This window comes from Meles meles, chromosome X, assembly GCF_922984935.1.
Source record: "Meles meles chromosome X, mMelMel3.1 paternal haplotype, whole genome shotgun sequence".
Lineage (NCBI taxonomy): Eukaryota > Metazoa > Chordata > Mammalia > Carnivora > Mustelidae > Meles > Meles meles.
Genome location: NC_060087.1, coordinates 68304930 through 68323250, shown reverse-complemented (window position 1 = coordinate 68323250; position 18321 = coordinate 68304930).

Sequence of the window (18321 nt, the reverse complement as noted above, 5' to 3'; positions counted from 1 at the left end):
CTTCTGCTCCTCTCTCTCTTTCCTCTTCTTCTGGGATTCCAGTTATTCTGATATTGTTTTGCTTCATGGTATCAGTTATTTCTTGAATTCTCCCCTTGTAATCCAATAGTTATCTCTATTCTTCTCAGCACCTTTATTTCCATCTTTTTATTGTTTATATCACTAATTCTATCTTCTGCCTCATTTATCCTAGGTTTTAGAGCCTCCATTTTTAAAAATATATTTTTAAAGGTTTTATTTATTTACTTGAGAGAGAGAGAGAGAGAGTGAGAGAGAGAGCATGAGACGGGAGAAGGTCAGTGGGAGAAGCAGACTCCCCATGGAGTTGGGAGCATGATATGGGACTTGATCCTGGGACTTTGGGATCATGACTTGAGCCAAAGGCAATTGCTTAATCAACTGAGCCACCCAGGCACCACAGAGCCTCCATTTTTTATTGCATTTCACTAATAACCTTTTTTTTTTAATTTTGACTTGGTTAGATTTTAGTTCTTTTATTTCTCCAGAAATTGATTATCAAGAGATTTCTATGCTTTTTTCAAGCCCAGCTAGTATATTTTTAGTCATTATTCTGAACTTTTAATCTAACATATTGCTTATATCCATCTTGATTAGGTCCCTGGCAGTCAGTACTATCCCTTGTTCTTTTTTGAGGTGAGTTTTTCCATCTTGTCATTCTTTCCAGGGAAATAATAGTTGAATGAGAGAACAAAATAATAAAATGACAATGACCCTAGAGAAATATATAATAAACAAATAAGAAAAGAGGAGAAAAAAATGAAGAAGGAGAAAAAAGAGAGAGGGAATATAATCTGACAGGTGAGCAGAATAGAGCAATAGACTGGATTCTCTGGGCATTTTGGTCTGTTTGTTAGAAAACCAAATCCAAATTCATAAAGAAATAAAAAGCTCATATATGTACAGAAATAAAGTTAAATACAATGAAAGAATAAAATGTAACTGTGAAAATGAAAATTAGGACAAAAAAGAGGGAATATAACCATACAAGTGAACAGAGCAGAGAAATACACTGTATCTTGTGTATATTTTGGTCTGTTTGTTAGAAGAAACTACCTTCCAAAATTTAAATAAAGAAAACTTAATATACATATATACACATACACAAATAAATTAAATACAATGGAAGGATAAAATGTAATTTTAATGATGAAAATTTAATATACTTAATATACATGTATATATATACAGACTATACATACACAAATAAATTAAATACAATGAAAGGACAGAATGTAATTTTAATGATGAAAATTTAATAATTTAAAAAAGAAGGAGAAGGAAAAAAGATAATATGATCAGATAGGTGAAGAGAACAGAGCAATACACTAGATTCTGGGTGTATTCTGGTCTGTTTGTTCAGGAAACTACATTCCAAAATTGTAAGGAAATAAAAACATATATACTCAAAAATAAAATTAAATTCAATGGAATTGTAGAGTGTAAGTGTAAATTTAAAAAGCCTCAAAAATTTGATTAAGGAAAATTTTTTTTGAGAAAGGAAAGCAAGAAAATTAAAATTGAAAGGTAAAGAATCATGGGGGGAAAAAAAAACCTATGAATTCTAATCCACTGTTTTCCCCTAGAGCTGGAGTTTTGCAGTTCTGTGCAATTGGTAATCTTGTTCTTAGAAGGATGTTCTTGGTGATTTTTTGGGGGGAGGGGAGTGGATAGAGGCCTATTTGATTGATTCTCAGGTGTCTTTGCCTGGGCCGAGTTGTACCACCTTTGCCAGGAGGCCATGGTCAGTGTAATTGGCTCTAGATTGCTCTATGTGGCTTTTGTTCCCTGAGAGCTTTCTGTGCCACTTTAGTGGGTGAGAATTAAAATGGTTGCTGGGGGGAGGTGGGGTTGGGAGAGGGGGAGGGGGTTATGGACATTGGGGAGTGTATGTGCTATGGTGAGTGCTGTGAAGTGTGTAAACCTGGCGATTCACAGACCTGTACCCCTGGGGATAAAAATACATTATATGTTTATTAAAAAAAAAAGAAAAGAAAGGATGAATACCCAACTTTTGTAGCAACATGGACGGGACTGGAAGTGATTATGCTGAGTGAAATAAGTCAAGCAGAGAGAGTCAAGTATCATATGGTTTCACTTATTTGTGGAGCATAACAAACGACATGGAGGACATTGGGAGATGGAGAGGAGAAGGAAGTTGAGGGAAATTGGAAGGGGAGGCGAACCATAAGAGACTATGGACTCTGAAAAACAACCTGAGGGTTTTGAAGGGGCGGGGGTGGGAGGTTGGGGGAACCAGGTGGTGGGTAATAGGGAGGGCACGTATTGCATGGAGCACTGGGTGTTGTGCAAAAACAATGAATACTGTTATGCTGAAAAAATAAATAAATAAAAATTTAAAAAAAGTTTGTAAAAAATTTTTAAAAAAATGGCAGCTTCCAAGTCTCCAGCCCTGGAACCAAAATCTCGGACCCTTACTCCTCCATCCACCCTCAAAGAAATCTATCACCCCTGTCTCCCTGGTCATCGTCCACACTCCATGCTCACCAAGCCTGTGACTAAGCATTTCTATCTCTGGCTCATGACCCCATTTCAAGTCTCCAAACCCTGCAGAATCCTGCAGTGCACACTTGCACAATTCTTCCCAGAGGGGAACGGGGGGAGTCTCAGCAGTGGTTCTCCTGCTTGCTTGCCATCTGCTCAGAGATCAGTTACCCAGCCATGTCAGAGATCATGGTTTATGGTAACCATGAGCTAAAAGCCCTCTCCTGGGCTTTCTGATTGCAGCTGGCATTTCTGATCCCATGCCTGGAAACTCTGTCACACTCAGATACCCCTTTTATTTCTGTGACCCTAGGGATCCTGAGAACACATTATCCCACCTAATATTCCATCCCACTTCGCCACCTGAGTGCCTTTCAGGCAGGAATATCCCTCACTGCAGGAGACTTCTAAAAGTTCAGATTTTGTTCCCCACTGCTACATCAATTTCCAGCAACTGGCTTAGGTAGGCTTCCTCCCCCCATAGCTATTTTCCCATATATCCCCTCAGATTCACTTATCTGCACCTCCTACCTTGCAAAAAGGGATCACTTTTCTATCTGCAGAGTTGCAGCTATTCTTTTCTTAGATCTTCAGCTGAGTTTGCAGGTGTTCAGAATGATTTGATAGTTACCTAGCTGAATTTCTGGGACCAGACAAAACTAAAGCCTTCTACTTCTCAGCCACATTGGACACTTTTTGGAGCATTCTTTAATCAGCAGAATTGCAACATCCAGGGACATGTGTTGGTCTTCTGAGGGAGAGGCCCATTGGTCTGACTCAGAAATTGGCTTGCCCTTGTAAAGATATCCCTGTCAGGTATAAGGGGGCAAGGTTTAGTGTAGGGGGCTCCAGCCTCCACTGGAGGTGCTGTGTGCAGCAGGGAGGGAGGGGTGATGGAGGAGGAATACAGTGTCACTCTAACCTGATGTCCGCATGGAGAGGACCCCTGGACACCACTGTTCAGAATAGTGAACAATCTCCTGTGTCCTAGGTTTTCATCAGTTCCCTGCCCTTAACCTGTGTACTCCCAGGCTGTTTATGTGCCCGTTGCCACCAGATCTCCTGCGTTTTATCTCTGGCTGGTGACTAGGATTCAAAACTCCAAGTTTTAAAGGGCCTTGCAAATTGTGTACCCCCACTTATGCCCTGGAGGAAAGCCTCATGGTGCACCTAGCGTTGTCATGTGCCAGAAAAGCAGATGCACAGTTGGAGCATGGAGGTTAGAGTTTATTGTGATGCACGGAGAAAAGTTGCAACAAGGTTCTTCTGTCTGTGCATGACTCAGTCCCTTACTCTGTTCCTTCTCAGAAAAGCAGTTGCACAGACGCTTGAATATATTGTGGCAGACAGCAAAAAGCAGTAGCTAGGTTTTCTGAAGTCTGCCCCAGTCTCTATTTTCTGTTTAGTTCTGCTGCAGAAAAGCAGCTGCTTGGTTCACACACAGAAGTTTATGCCTATTGTGGCTTTTCTGTGCTCTACGTACACCTCTGACCTTGCTTTTGAATGCTGCTCAATGGCTCCTACCTGCCCATTTGTCCTTGGAGGGACAAAATATGTTCTTCCAAATACACTCCAGGAAGAGGAGTGATCTCTCCCTGTGTGACCCAAGGGATCTCCTCACTATGGCTTATTGTCTGATATCTACCCACAGTACTTTTCCCCACTCTCTCTCTCTCTTTTGCTCCACAAAAAGTGCCCCTCCCCTTTGAGGCTGCACAATTGTCCTCACCCCCAAATCATGGCTCCCAAACTCGCATCTGCCATGTTCTCTCCTTCCAACGGTGCTGATTGCTTTTTTAATTCTCAAATCATATTCCTAGTTGTTCAAAATAGTTGGATGTCAATCTGTGTTTGAAGGACATGGTGAGCTCAAAGTCACCCTACTACTCTGCCCTGCTATCTGGTTTTAAAAACAATACATCTTTGTTCATTATTAAAACTATGGGCTTGGCATTATGGATTGTTTCCAGATATGCTGCCAAATTTGAACATCTTTTGCATTATGCTCAAGATTCATAGTGGACTTAATGTATTCAATCATCCTGGTAAATAAAACAAAAGAAAATCCAGGTCCAAATAGTTCTAGGGTCTTTTTTTTTTTAAATAGTCTCAGTCATTGCTAATGCTTTCACAATCCAAGGCTGATATCCTCTGAGAAAAATAAAATGAGTGAAAAAATCTGATATTTATGTTTTCCTTGCACAGACCAGTGAGAAACTTAAAATATGTGGCTATTTGCAAATTTTGTCATTCTTGAAACACTAAAAGAGTTGTGTTGTTGTTGTTGTTGTTCAAGTTTCAAGTTTTTATTTAAATTCCAGTTAAACATACAGTGTAATATTAGTTTCAGGAGTGGAATTTAGCTATTAATGACTTAAATAAAAAGGGCTCATCACAAATGTCCTCCCTTGTACCCATCACCCATTTAACCAATTTCCCCTCTCACCTCCCCTCCAGCAACCCTCAGTTTGATCTCCATATTTAAGACTCTATTTTATGGTTTGCCTTATTATTTTTCTCCCATGTTCACTGTTTAATTTTTTAAACTCCTCATATGAGTGAAATTGTATGCTATTTGTTTTTTTTCTAAATTACTTATTTCATGTTATTAAAACTCTCTAGTTCCATCCACATCATTGCAAATTGGCAATCTTTCTTTTTATGGCTGAGTAATATTCCATTGTGTATATATACTACCTCTTCCTTATCCATTCATCAGTCAATGGACATTTGGACTTTTGCCATAATTTGGCTCTTGTAGATAATACTTCTATGAACATTGGAGGACATGTATCCCTTCAAATCCATATTTTTAATTTGCTGAAATACCTAGTAGTGCAATTGCTGATCATAGGATAGTTCTATTTTTTTAATTTCTGAAAAACTTTCATACTGTTTTCTGGAAGTGGCTGCACCAGTTTCTATTTCCAACAAAACTGTAAGAAGGTTCTCCTTTTACTGCATCCTTGTCAACATCTGTTGTTTTCTGTGTTGTTAAATTTAGTCATTCTGACTTGCGTGAGTTGGAATCTCATTGGAGTTTAGGTTTGCATTTCACCGATATTGAGTGATGTTGAGCATCATTTCATGTGTCAGCCATCTGTAGGTCTTCTTTGGAAAAGTGTCTATTCATGTATTCTCAATTTTTAAATGGACTATTTGCTTTTTGGGTGTTAAGTTTGATAAGTTCTTTATATATTTTGGACACTGACCCTTTATCAGATATGTCATTTGCAAATATATTTGCTCATTCCCTGGGTCACCTTTTACTTTTGTTGATAGTTTCCTTTGCTGTGCAGAAGATTATTATTTTGATGAAGTCCCAATGTTTTATATTTTATGTTTGCTTTTTAAAAAATTTTTGCTTTTGTTTCCCTTGCCTCAGGAAACATATACAGTAAATAGTTGCTATTTGCTGTCAAAGTCATGTCAAAGACATTACTGCCTGTGTTTTTCTCTAGGATTTTGATGGCTTCCTGTCACATTTAGGTAATTCATTCATTCTGAATTTATTTTTGTGTATGGTGTAAGAAAGTGGTCCAGTTTCATTCTTTTGCATGTTGCTGTCCAGTTTTCCCAACACCATTTTTGCTGAAGATACTCTTTTCCTTTGGATACTCTTTCTGGCTTTGTTGAAGATTAATTGACCACATACTTGTGGGGTCATTTTGGGGTTTTCTCTTCTTTTTTTCTTTTCCATGGATCTATTTGTTTTTGTGTCAGTACTGTATTCTCTTGATCACTACAGGTTTATAATGTAACTTAAGTTGAAAGTTTAATATTTTTTTTCCTGCGGATCTGGATGCTTTATATTTATTTTTGTTTTCTGATTACTGAGGCTAGGACTTCCAGTACTATGTTAAATAACCGGTGAGAGTGGACATCCCTGTCTTGTTCCAGACTGTAAAGGGAAATCTTTCAGTTTTTCCCCATTAAGGATGATATTAGCTATGGGTCTTTAATATATGGCCTTTGTTGAGGTATGTTCCCTCTATCCCTACTCTATTGTTTTTGTTGTTGTTTTTTATCAAGAGTATATGCTACTTTGTCAAATACCTTTTCTGCATCTATTAAAATGATAATATAGTTCTTATTCTTTCTTTTATTAATGTGGTATATCATTTTGAATAATATGTGAATATTGAACCACCCTTGCCACACAGGAATAAATCCCACTTGATCATGGTGAATGTATTGTTGGATTCGATTTGCTAGTATTTTCTTGAGTATTTTTACAGATGTGTTCATGAGTGATATTGGCCTGAAATTCTCTTTTGAGTGAGGTCTTTCTCTGGTTTTGGAGTTAAGGTAATGTTGGCCTTGTAGAATAAGTATGGAAGTTTTCCTTTCATTTCTATTATTTGGAAAAGTTTGAGAAGGATAGATATTAATTCTTTAAGTATTTGCTAGAATTCCCCTGGGAAGCCATCTGGCCCTGGGTTTTGTTTTTTGGAGATTTTTGATTGCTGAATCAATATCTTTGCTGGTTATGGGTCTGTTCAAATTTTTTATTTCTTCTTGTTTCTGTTTTGGTAGTTTCTATGTTTCTAGGAATTAATCAATTTTTCCAGATTGTCCAATTTGTTGGTATACAAATTTTCATAACATTCCCTTGTAATTGTTTTTATATGAGGTGTTGGTTGTTATTTTCCTCTTTCAGTTGTGAATTTGTTATATTTTCATTCTATCTTTTCTTTTTGATAAGTCTGAGGTTTATCCATTTTATTAATCTTTTAAAGAACCAGGTCCTGGTTTCATTGATCTATTCTACTGTATATATATATATATATATATATATATATATATATGTGTGTGTGTGTGTGTGTGTACACACACACACACACACACACACACACACACATAATTTATTTCTGCTCTAAGCTTTATGATTTCCTTTAGCCTGCTGGTTTTAGTCTTCATTTGTTATTTGTTTGTAGCTTCTATAGATGTAAGGTTAGTTTACATATTTGAGATTTGTCTTGCTTCTTGATTTAGACCTGTATTGCTTCTTCTTGGGACCATATTTGCTGTATCCCAAATGTTTCAGATGACCACATTTTCATGTTCATTTGTTTCCATGTATTTTTTTTATTTCTTCTTTAATTTTCTGGTTCACCCATTCATTCTTTAGTAGGATGTTCACTAACCTCCATGTATCTGTAGTGTTAACAAATTTTTTTCTCATGGTTTACTTAAAGTTTCACAGTGTTGTGGCCAGAAAATATGCATGGTGTGATCTCAATCTTTTTATATTTCCCATGTATATTCTGCAGCTTTAAGATGAACTGTCCTGAATATATCTGTTAAATCAGTTTGGTCTCGTGTGTCATTCAAAGTCATTGTTTCCTTGTTGATTTTTTTCTTTGATGATCTGCCTGTTGATTTAAGTGGGGTGTTAAAGTCCCATACTATTATTGTATTAGTATCATTGAGTTCCTTTATGTTTGTTATTAATTGTTTTATATATGTGGGTACTCTCTTGTTAGGTGCACACATATTTACAATTGATAGATATTCTTGTTAGATTGTCCCCTTATTATGATATAGTGCCTTTGTTCATCTTTTGTCACAGTCTTTGGTTTAAAATGTACTTCGTCTGGGGCGCCTGGGTGGCTCAGTGTGTTAAGTCTCTGCCTTCAGCTCAGGTCATGATCCCGGTGTCCTGGGATCGAGCCTCGCATTGGGCTCTCTGCTCCCTGCTGAGCAGAGAGTCTGCTTCCTCTCTCTCTCTCTGCCTGCCTCTCTGCCTGCTTGTGATCTCTGTCTGTCAAATAAATTAATTAATTAAAAAAAATAAAATGTACTTTGTCTGACAATTACTGCTAGTTCAGTTTTCTTTTGCTGTCGATTTTTGCAATAGATTGTTCTCTGTCCCCCTAACTTTCAATCTGTAGGTGTTTTTTTTAGATCTAAAATGGGTTTCTTGAAATCTGTTTTTTAGATCTAAAATGAGTTTATTGTAGTTAGCATATAGATTGGTGGTTTTTTTTTTTAATCTAGTCTGACTACCTCTGTCTTTTGAATGAACCATATAGTTCATTTCCATTCAGAGTAATTATTGATAGATATGAATTTAGTGACATTTTGTTATTGGTTTTCTTGTTGTTGTTGATATTTTCTCTGCTCTTTTCTAGTTTTTGTGTTTTGGTCATTCTTTACCACCCAAAGAGTCTCCTTTAATATTTCTTGCAAGGCTGGTTTAGTGGTCATGAACTCTTTTAGTTTTTGTTTTTCTGGGAAACTCTTTATCTCTCTTACTCTGAATGATAGCCTTGCTGGGTATAACATTCTTGGCTGTAGATTTTTTCCATTCAGCACATTGAATATATCATCCCACTTCTTTCCTTGCCTGTTAAGTTTCTGTGGAAAGATCTGCTGCTAACCTTATTGGTCCTCCTTTCTAAGTTAAGGATTTCTTTTGTCTTGCTACTTTTAGAATGTTTTCTTTATTTTATTTTGCCAGTTTAACTATGATATGTCCTGTTGTTCACATCCTTTTTTTTTTTTTAAATTTTCATGGGAGTCCTGTGTGCTTCCTTGATATGGATGTCTGTTCCCTTCTGCAGATTAGGGAAGTTTCAGCTACGATTTCCTCAAATAAACTTTCTGACCCCTTTCTCCTCTCTTCTTCCTGGATTCATACAATATAAATGTTATTACAACTTACAGAGTCACTGAGTTCCCTATGTCTACATTCTTGATGTAATATTTTTCTCTTCCTTTTCTTTTCAACTTCATAATTTAGTTTTTAGCTATTTTATCTCTGTGGTAAGGGACTCCCTGGTGTCCTTCTCTGACTCTATCAGGCCCAGTTTTTATCCTTTTGATTGTTAGTTTAAATTCTGCATCAGACATATTACTTATATCTGTTACTTTTAGATCCCTAGCTCTGATCTTTTCTTGTTCTTTCTCTTGGGCTAAATTCTTGTCATGGCATTTTATCTTAGTGTCTGTCTCTTTCAGTTTGTTAGGAAAGCCTGTTATGTTTCCTATTCCTGAGAATATTGGTTTTATGAAGAATAGGTCACATACTGTCCAGGGCATGGCACTTTAGGATGTGTCTCTTGTGTATGCTGTGTGTACTCTGCTGTTGTGTTTTGGCTGCTTTTTCCCTTAGGTCAATCCTTTTTCAGAGTTTCTCTTTGCCTGAAGTGTGAGTGTTTGGACTTTGGCCAGGGTGTCACAGGTTTTAAGTAGATGTGCTCTGATCTGCTTATTAAAAGATGCCAATACTATTTCCAGTAGAGCCAAAGCTTTGCAGAACTCGGCATGGTAGACACAGTGTGTGCAGGTGGTTTGTGTTGATCTTCTGGGAGAGAGGCCCAATGCACACTTGTCCAAGAAAAGCAGAACCAGTGGAGAACAGGGGGGAAGTTCTTGGTGTAAGGGGTTTATTACTCTATCCCAGGCAGGCTAGCTGAATTTTAAAACTCCAGACTTTAGGGATCTGGCATGGTGTGGACTTGCACTGGTCCTCTGGGGGAGGGTCTCATAGCACTGGGACTGATGTAGGTTTGTCCCAGAAAGGCAGTTGCACCAAAGGGAAGATGCATAGAGTTTGTAGTAAAGTAGACCAATGACCAGGTTAGCTACCGTCAGGAGGTGTTTCTGTGCCTATCCTGAAGTATAGTGGAGGACAATGGCACCAGCTGGCTCTTTGATCCCTGGAGAGGAAATGCCAACCTCTTTCAGATGTCTCTAAGTAAGGGAAACCATCTCTCCTAGTGTGTCCCAGGGGATACTCAGATTGTGCTGTCTGTCCCTGGGCTGTTTTCCCTCCTTCTTCCTAGGAGCACTGCAGAAATTTCATAGCTCCCATGTTGTGGACCTCTAAAACTCTGATCATTGAATATCACTGGCTATAAAAACTCCACCAAAACAGCTCTGCTCCTCTCATTTATCAGTCAGGGGCTTTGGAGAATTGTTTTCCTTGTGTGATCTCCTGTGTATTCCTCTCCCTTTTGCCTTTCTCTGTGACTAGGACTCCCTCCCATCTGCAGCACCCACAATCTCTTTCTCCTCCAAAACACATCCCACACCTACTTTCTACAGTGTGGCTTCCTTTCTCCCTCTATTTATGCAGTTTGTTTTGTCAGTCCACAGATCAATTTCTTGGGTATTCAGAATGATTTGGTATTCGAGGAACAAGGCAATCTTAGGGTCCTCCAACTACTCTGCCATCTTAGTTCCTTCCCTAGGATATATATTTTTTAGATTTTATTTATTTATTTGACAGAGAGAGAAAGATCACAAGTAGGCAGAAAGGCAGGCAGAGAGAGAGGGGGAAGCAGGCTCCATGCTGAGCAGAGAACCTAATGCGGGGCTCAATCCCAGGACCCTGAGACCATGACCTGAGCTGAAGGCAGAGGCTTTAACCCACTGAGCCACCCAGGCACCCCTAGGATATTTTTGAAACTGCAGATCACAGCCCATTAAGTAGTGAGTTCAAGTCACTATGTCACAAATATCATTTTTTTAAAGATTTTATTTATTTATTTGACAGACAGAAATAACAAGTAGGCAGAGAGGCAGGCAGAGAGATAGGGGGAGGCAGGCTCCCCACTGAGCAGAGTCCAATGCGGGTCTTGATCCCAGACTCTGGGATCATGCCCTGAGCTGAAGGCAGAGACTTTAACCCACTGAGCCACCCAGGTGCCCGATAAACATAATTTTTTAAAATGAAGTAGAACAGGATGAAGTAAGACATATAAGAATAACTGTCACTTAGAAAAATATTTTGCAAAACTTTGTTTCAGTTACTACACACACAGAAACACACACACATTTATGGATGGGGCCATAAAATCTACCTCAAATTGTGGATGATAGCCACACCAGTCTTCTTGTGCTAGAAGGAACTTTTCTCCCAGTTCATTATGTTCTGTATCTATTTCCTACCCTATACGTTGAAGCAGCAAGTATTTATGCAGTGCAATGTAGGTATTACAGATATCGTCTGGAGGCAGGCACAAGTTTTCAAACATGTTTACTAAAAAAAAAATACCAAGTGCTCTGGCAATTTCAAGTAAACTTAGTTTCTTCTATAAGGATAGTTCCCATTTCCTATAAGTTGAATACCTGAGATGGCATATTTTTTTCCTAATCTTGGCTCTGTGGCAGATTGAAACCTTTAAATTATAATTTAGGAAAACTACCAAGCACTTAAGTCCAGTAACATCTAATGTCAAAGTGTTATTCATTTCCATCTCTGGGGGGCTGAATAACAAAAGCTTGGGGATAATAAAAACCAAAGTAAGATATGGTATCCTAGGTGTCAGTGCCAACAGTGATAGAGAAATTATTGAGATTTTGTTACTCATGCAGTTGGGTTGACTGAGACCAAGAATGTGTAAGCTGTTGGCTGGACTTCTTTGAAATTCTTTGCGTGAATTCCTCTTGAATGGTATCATCACAGAACTAGAAATTTTCTAGGTATCTTTTCAAATTGGCTATACTCATGTGGCTTGGGATTTTAAATAGCTAGCATTCATGCTCTTCCAGTATTCTGACAAAGGCAATGCTGTCATTTATAATCACCAATATTTCTAGGTAGTTAATATAATCCATCACTTTTCCTTTAGGTGTTATGACATGAAAGAAACTTATCTTTTCTTCTAAAGGGCTCTCTTAAAATTTATATTCATAAATTACTGGGGTTTTATAATACATGTTCTACAAATATAACAAGGTAGCTTACTGGATTCCCAATAAGACATACTGTGCAGCTTGTATCTGGTCATAGTAACTGTAACTTTGATAATCCATGTCCATTTGTAATTTTTCAGACCTTTTCTCTTTACTACAATAGTTAAGGTATGTGGACAGAAAGATTTCATAATGATTCCATTAGTTGACAGTTCTTCAATATGATTTCTCAGATCATTAATCTCTGATAAATCAAACTTTGTAGATCAATAACTATTAACTGAGGAAAATTTTGTCATTCAGCAGCATCTGAAGTCATTTTCTTTTGTCAAAACTGTGATTTATATATAGAGAATAGAAGTCAGGGGTGCTAGTAAACATTATATAATGCCCAGGGCAGCCCTTCCCCACCCAAAACACAGAATTATTTGTCCAAGATGTCAGTAATGCTGATATTGATGTTGAAAAGTCCTATCTTGACCCTATTGTTTGACCCTAACATTTTTTGAACCTTTCAAAACTATAGTGAGCTATTTTCTTCATAAAGCTCTTCATTTACATGGATATTTTATCATGACCTGAACTCTTAACTTCCTTCTCAACATTCTTCTTTTACTTCTCAGAACTTGACTAGCTCTCAAGCTCAAAATTAAGTTAACTCAGACCTTAAACTTGGAATTTTCTAAGACAGGTAGGGGGAATAGAGATTGAGAGGGGTTGTTGTGGTTATTGTTGTTTACATGTCACAATTTATTTTTTTTAATAATTTAAGTATAGGGCTTCTGGGTGTCTCAGTGGGTTAAAGCCTCTGCCTTCGGCTCAGGTCATGATCTCAGGGTCCTGGGATTGAATCCCGCATCAGGCTTTTTGCTCAGCGGGGAGCCTGCTTCCTCCTCTCTCTCTCTCTGCCTACCTCTCTGCAGGCTTGTGATCTGTCAAATAAATAAATAAATTCTTTAAAAAATAATTTAAGTATAGATGATACACAATGTTACATTATTTTAGGGATATGACATAGTGACATGAAAAGTTTGTATGTTATGCTGTGCTCTCTACAAGTATAGCTACCATCTGTCACCATACAATGCTATTACAATATAATTGACTATGTTGCTTCTGCTATGCCCTTGATTTCTGTGGCTTATTCATTCCATAACTGAAGCCTGCATCTCCCACTTCCCTTCACACAATTTGTCCATCTTCCCACACTCCCTCCCCACCGGCAACCATCAGTTTGTTTTTTGTATTTATAGGTCTGATTCTGCTTTTTTTGCTTTTGTTTTTTTTAACTTTTTGAATTTTTTAAAGATTTCACAGAGTTGTTGTTTCTCTTTGTCTTTAATTCTGGCAAGCTAGTGTGCATAAGGTAAAGGATATATATCATCAGTCTGCTGTTGGAAATAATCTACTGGGACTTAAAAAGGCTAAAATTAGGCTCATCAATGCCACTAAACCTCAGCAGTGTTGGTTCAACTCATCTCAATGGCTAATGTAGATGAAGTATAATGAGTTCAATTTTAAATATGATAGTTTGAGGTGTCTGTGGATCATTCAAGCAGAGATGTCAAGTAGGTTATTAAATATATGGAACTGGAGGTAAAAATAGACATGTGGGCATTATCATTTTACAGATGGTAATCAATGCCATAAGAATGTATGGTAATAGCTAGGGAAATAATATAGATTTAGAAGAGAAAGTAGTACATAGCTAAACTCTTAGGAAACTCCATTATTTAATGTTCAATTCAGAATGATCAATTGAACTGAAAAATTGAACTGATCAGTTCAGAGCAAGTGATATTTCCACTACATCAAATTCTCTCAGACAGAAAGGCAATTGCATTTAATCATTTGATAAAATTGTATATCAAGCACCCGTTATTATATGGAGGAAATATTATAGGCTCTTGAATACATCAGTAAATAAAACTTACAGAAACTCTAGAGCTTAGGGGAGCTTATTGTATGGTAAATTTATTTATAAACAAACGGGTTTCAGAAGTTTTCCCTGTTATAAAGCCGCTGGCTCTCTGAAAATCTCAATCCCCCATTTTCAATATTAGAAATAAATCCTAGATGCTACCTTATTCTCCCATTTTCTCTACTCCAGCATCTTTGTTAGTGTTGTACATAACTTTAACTTTTCTATGAAACTCCTGATTGTTTTGAAAAAGTGAAATAGATAATACAGTAATCCAGAAATTAGGTATTGACCTTGAGCAAAAGGAAGGAGAAAATATGTCACATAAATGAATGACAGGCATTCATAGTGAAACAAATAACATTATAGACCCAAGTTAAGATAAGTGGACAAATAATTCTCAGTTCTTAGACTGACAAAATATAACAAAGCTAGGACAACATAGCTACACAGTAAAGGAGGATAAGTGTACAGAGATGGGCCTGGTTTGAAAATGCCAGTGTGCATTAGGAAAAGAAAAATTAAAGGGAAGAGAGAAAGTCAAACAGTCATCTTTTTTATTCTTTATCTGTGCTCTTATTATCTTGGCCTGAGTTTTATTCCCATTGGGCAAGAAATTGATGTGAGTCAGACAACATAAATAATGCATTGATCTGGATGCCTGGGAGGCTCAGTTAAATGCCTGCTTTTGGCCCAGATCATGATTCCAGGGTCTGGGGATCAAGTTCCTCATCAGGCTCCCTGCTCAGCAGAGAACCTGCTTCACCTTCTACCCATCCCCCCTTCTTGATCTCTCTCTCTCTCTCTTTCTCTCAAATAAGCAGAATCTTTTAAAAAATAAAAAATAAATTAAAAATGCATTGTACTAAAATTGATGATAAAATTTTAGATTTTCTCAGTTATTTTATTATTATTGAAGTATAATTGACACCACAGTCTATTAATTTCATGTGTGCAACATAATGATTCAACACTTGTATACACTGTATACATTTCAAAAATGAATATTTTGTAGGATGTAATTTAAAAGTAAAGGAAAAGTCCCACTTTTTAATTCATACATTTAGAGTTTTGTGTTTTAAAATGAACTTTATCATAAATATACTTTTTAAACTCTTAAAAACTGACAAGTATTTAAAAAGTGAGTTAGATAGTAACCAAGAGAGCAAAATTGTCCTAAAATCTTTCCTTATTTGCTTGACCACTGTTTGAATTCTCCTTCTACCTCAGGTCACCCTTGATTAATCCTATCACCCAAGACTCCCTGGTGGGCATTCTCACTGGACTTTCCATAGCCTAAAGTATTAAGACATGACCATAATGTTATGAAACCCCTAGAACCAAAAGCACTACACATATGGACACAGATGAACTGGCAATAATCCTGCAGTCCTTGCATTATTGTTTCTTGAAAGAGAACAATTACAGAATTATTAGCTCTGTAATCAAAGGTCTTACTTACATATTAGGGCTTTACATCTGCATTATTGTTTGGGAATCTAGTATCTTTTAAAAAGAATTTCTTAGTCTGGGTCAGTTAATGAAGTCCCCTACATAATTCTGTGGATACTCAGGCCTCACACTTCTGAGCAAGGCAGAACATTTGACATATCCTGCTGATGGAAGGATATAGAAATATATCATTCTGTACATCCAAAAAAGTCTTTTTTTTATGTCAAATCTACATTGGATTAGTGTTAACACCCTAGTTGGTATGTGACTTCTTGCTTATGAAGAAATGCCAATACTTCCAGAGAAGGAAGCAGACATTATGGAAAAGTTCCAGTTGCTGGAAAAGATATACTAGGGAATGATGCTGCCCTGAACATAGTATTTCAAAGAAAGACTTTCTACACTTTTATGTGAGAAATGGATTTAGATACCCAAAGATAGCAGTTTGGACCTCTGTGTATAACTGAAAGTCTACCTGTATACTTAGACTCATCTTCTAGTCATGCTGTTTCAACCTATCACCAGCAATAACTGAATAAATGGCTCTGCATGAAAATCAGGCCCACCAGCAAAAAATACTGAAGCTATCCAGTAATGATAAAAATCAGCCAGGTTCTCTTCCTCTAGTTTTATTTTAAGTCATGGAAATCTTGGCTTCCTATATAACCTGCTATAGGTACATGTAGTGACATTTCAGGATGATGAAGACATCATTCATGGTCAGCAGGCCCAGACTCACTCCAAGCCTCGGCTACATTTAGTGAGCATATGTAATGAGCATCTGCCGCTAAGAGAGACCTATCATCCATTAGAAATTAGGGTAGAAAGTTATATAGGGCTACTCATACTGATGCAGACATTTAAGCTCATGTGTTTTAGGTCTATAACTGAACTATCATCTGGAGTATCTGAATTGCTGCTGAACTACTTTTAACATCTGTGCCTACTGACAGTGTCAATAATCATAAGCTTTCCTTGTGTGCCTGCTTTATTAGTAACATGGACAGCTAGAGTGCCCAAGAAAAAAATCAATCTACCAACAACTCTTCTCAGAAGAAAGTACAAGGAAGATATCTGTTCATTTGCTTATTGAATAAGTAATTATTGAGGATTTATTATGAGATAGGCAATTGGGATGTAGTGGTGATCAGGACAGACAAAAAGTATTTACCTTATGGAGCCTACATAATAGAGTGGAAGACAAAATAAACAAAACACATAAGTAAATTAAATAGTTTATTAGAAAGTAATAAGTGAGATGGAGATAAATAAAGCAAGGAAAGAGGATAGGGAGATTAGTTTTAAATGTGATCATCAGAGTTCTTCCCAAGAAAGGGACATTTAACTAAATAGAGGAAGCTGAAAAAGCAAACCTTGTACAGGGATACTCCAGACACGTGCGTATGGTTCCAGATCACTGCAATAAAGTAAATATTCCAATAAACCATGTCAAATTAACTTTTGAATTCTAAGTGCATATAAAAGTTCTATTTACACTATGCTGCAGTCTGTTAAGTATGCAAAAGCATTATGTCTAATAAAGTGTGTGTGTGTTAATTTAAAAATACTTTACTGCTATGTACAGAACAAAACTGGACAATTCTCTTACACCACACACAAAGATAAACTCAAAATAGATAAAAGACCTTGATGTAAGACAGGAATCCATCAAAATCTTAATGGAGAACATAGGCAGTAAGTTCTTCGACATCAGCCACAGCCACTTCTTTCAAGACACTTCTCCAAAGACAAGGGAAACAAAAGAGAAAATTAACTTCTGGGATTTCATCAATATAAAAAGCTTCTCCACAGCAAAGGAAACAATTAACAAAACAAAAAGGCAACCCAAGGAATGGGAGAAGATATTTGCAAATGTCACTACAGATAAAGGGCTGGTATCCAAGATCTATAAAGAACTTCTCTAACTCAACACCCAAAAAAGAGATAATCAAGCCAAATAATGGGCGGGGCAGGAACAGACACTTCTCCAAAGAAGACATATAAATGGTTAACAGACAGAAGAAAAAATGTTCAACATCATTAGCCATCAGGGAAATTAAAATCAAAACTACACTGAGATACCACCTTACACCAGCTAGAATGGCAAAAATTGACAAGCAAGAAATAACAACTGTTGGTGAGTGTGGAGAAAGAGGAACTCTCTTACACTATCAGTGGGAATGCAAGTTGGTACAGTCACTCTGGAAAGCAGTATGGAGGTTCCTCAAAAAGTTAAAAATAGAGCTATCCTATGACCCAGCAATTGCACTACTGGGTATTTACCTCAAAGATACAGATGTAGTGAAAAGAAGGGCCAGGGGCACCTGGGTGGCTCAGAGACTTAGGCCTCTGTCTTTGGTTCAAGTTATGATCTCAGGGTCCTGGGATCAAGCCCCACATCAGGCTTTCTGCTCAGCAGGGAGCCTGCTTCCACCTCTCTCTCTGCCTGCCTTTCTGCCTACTTGTGATCGCTCTTTCTGTCAAATAAATAAATAAAATCTTTATTAAAAAAAAGAAAGAAAAGAAGGAACATATGCACCCCAATGTTCATAACAGCAATGCCCACAATAGCCAAACTGTGGAAGAAGCTGAGATGCCCTTCAACAGATGAATGAATAAAGATTTGGTCCATATATACAATGGAATATTCCTCAGCCATCAGAAAGGATGAAAACCCAACTTTTGCATCAACATGGATGGAACTGGAGGAGATTAGGTTAAGTGAAGTAAGTCAAACAGAGAAAGACAATTATCATATGGTTTCACTAATCTATGGAACA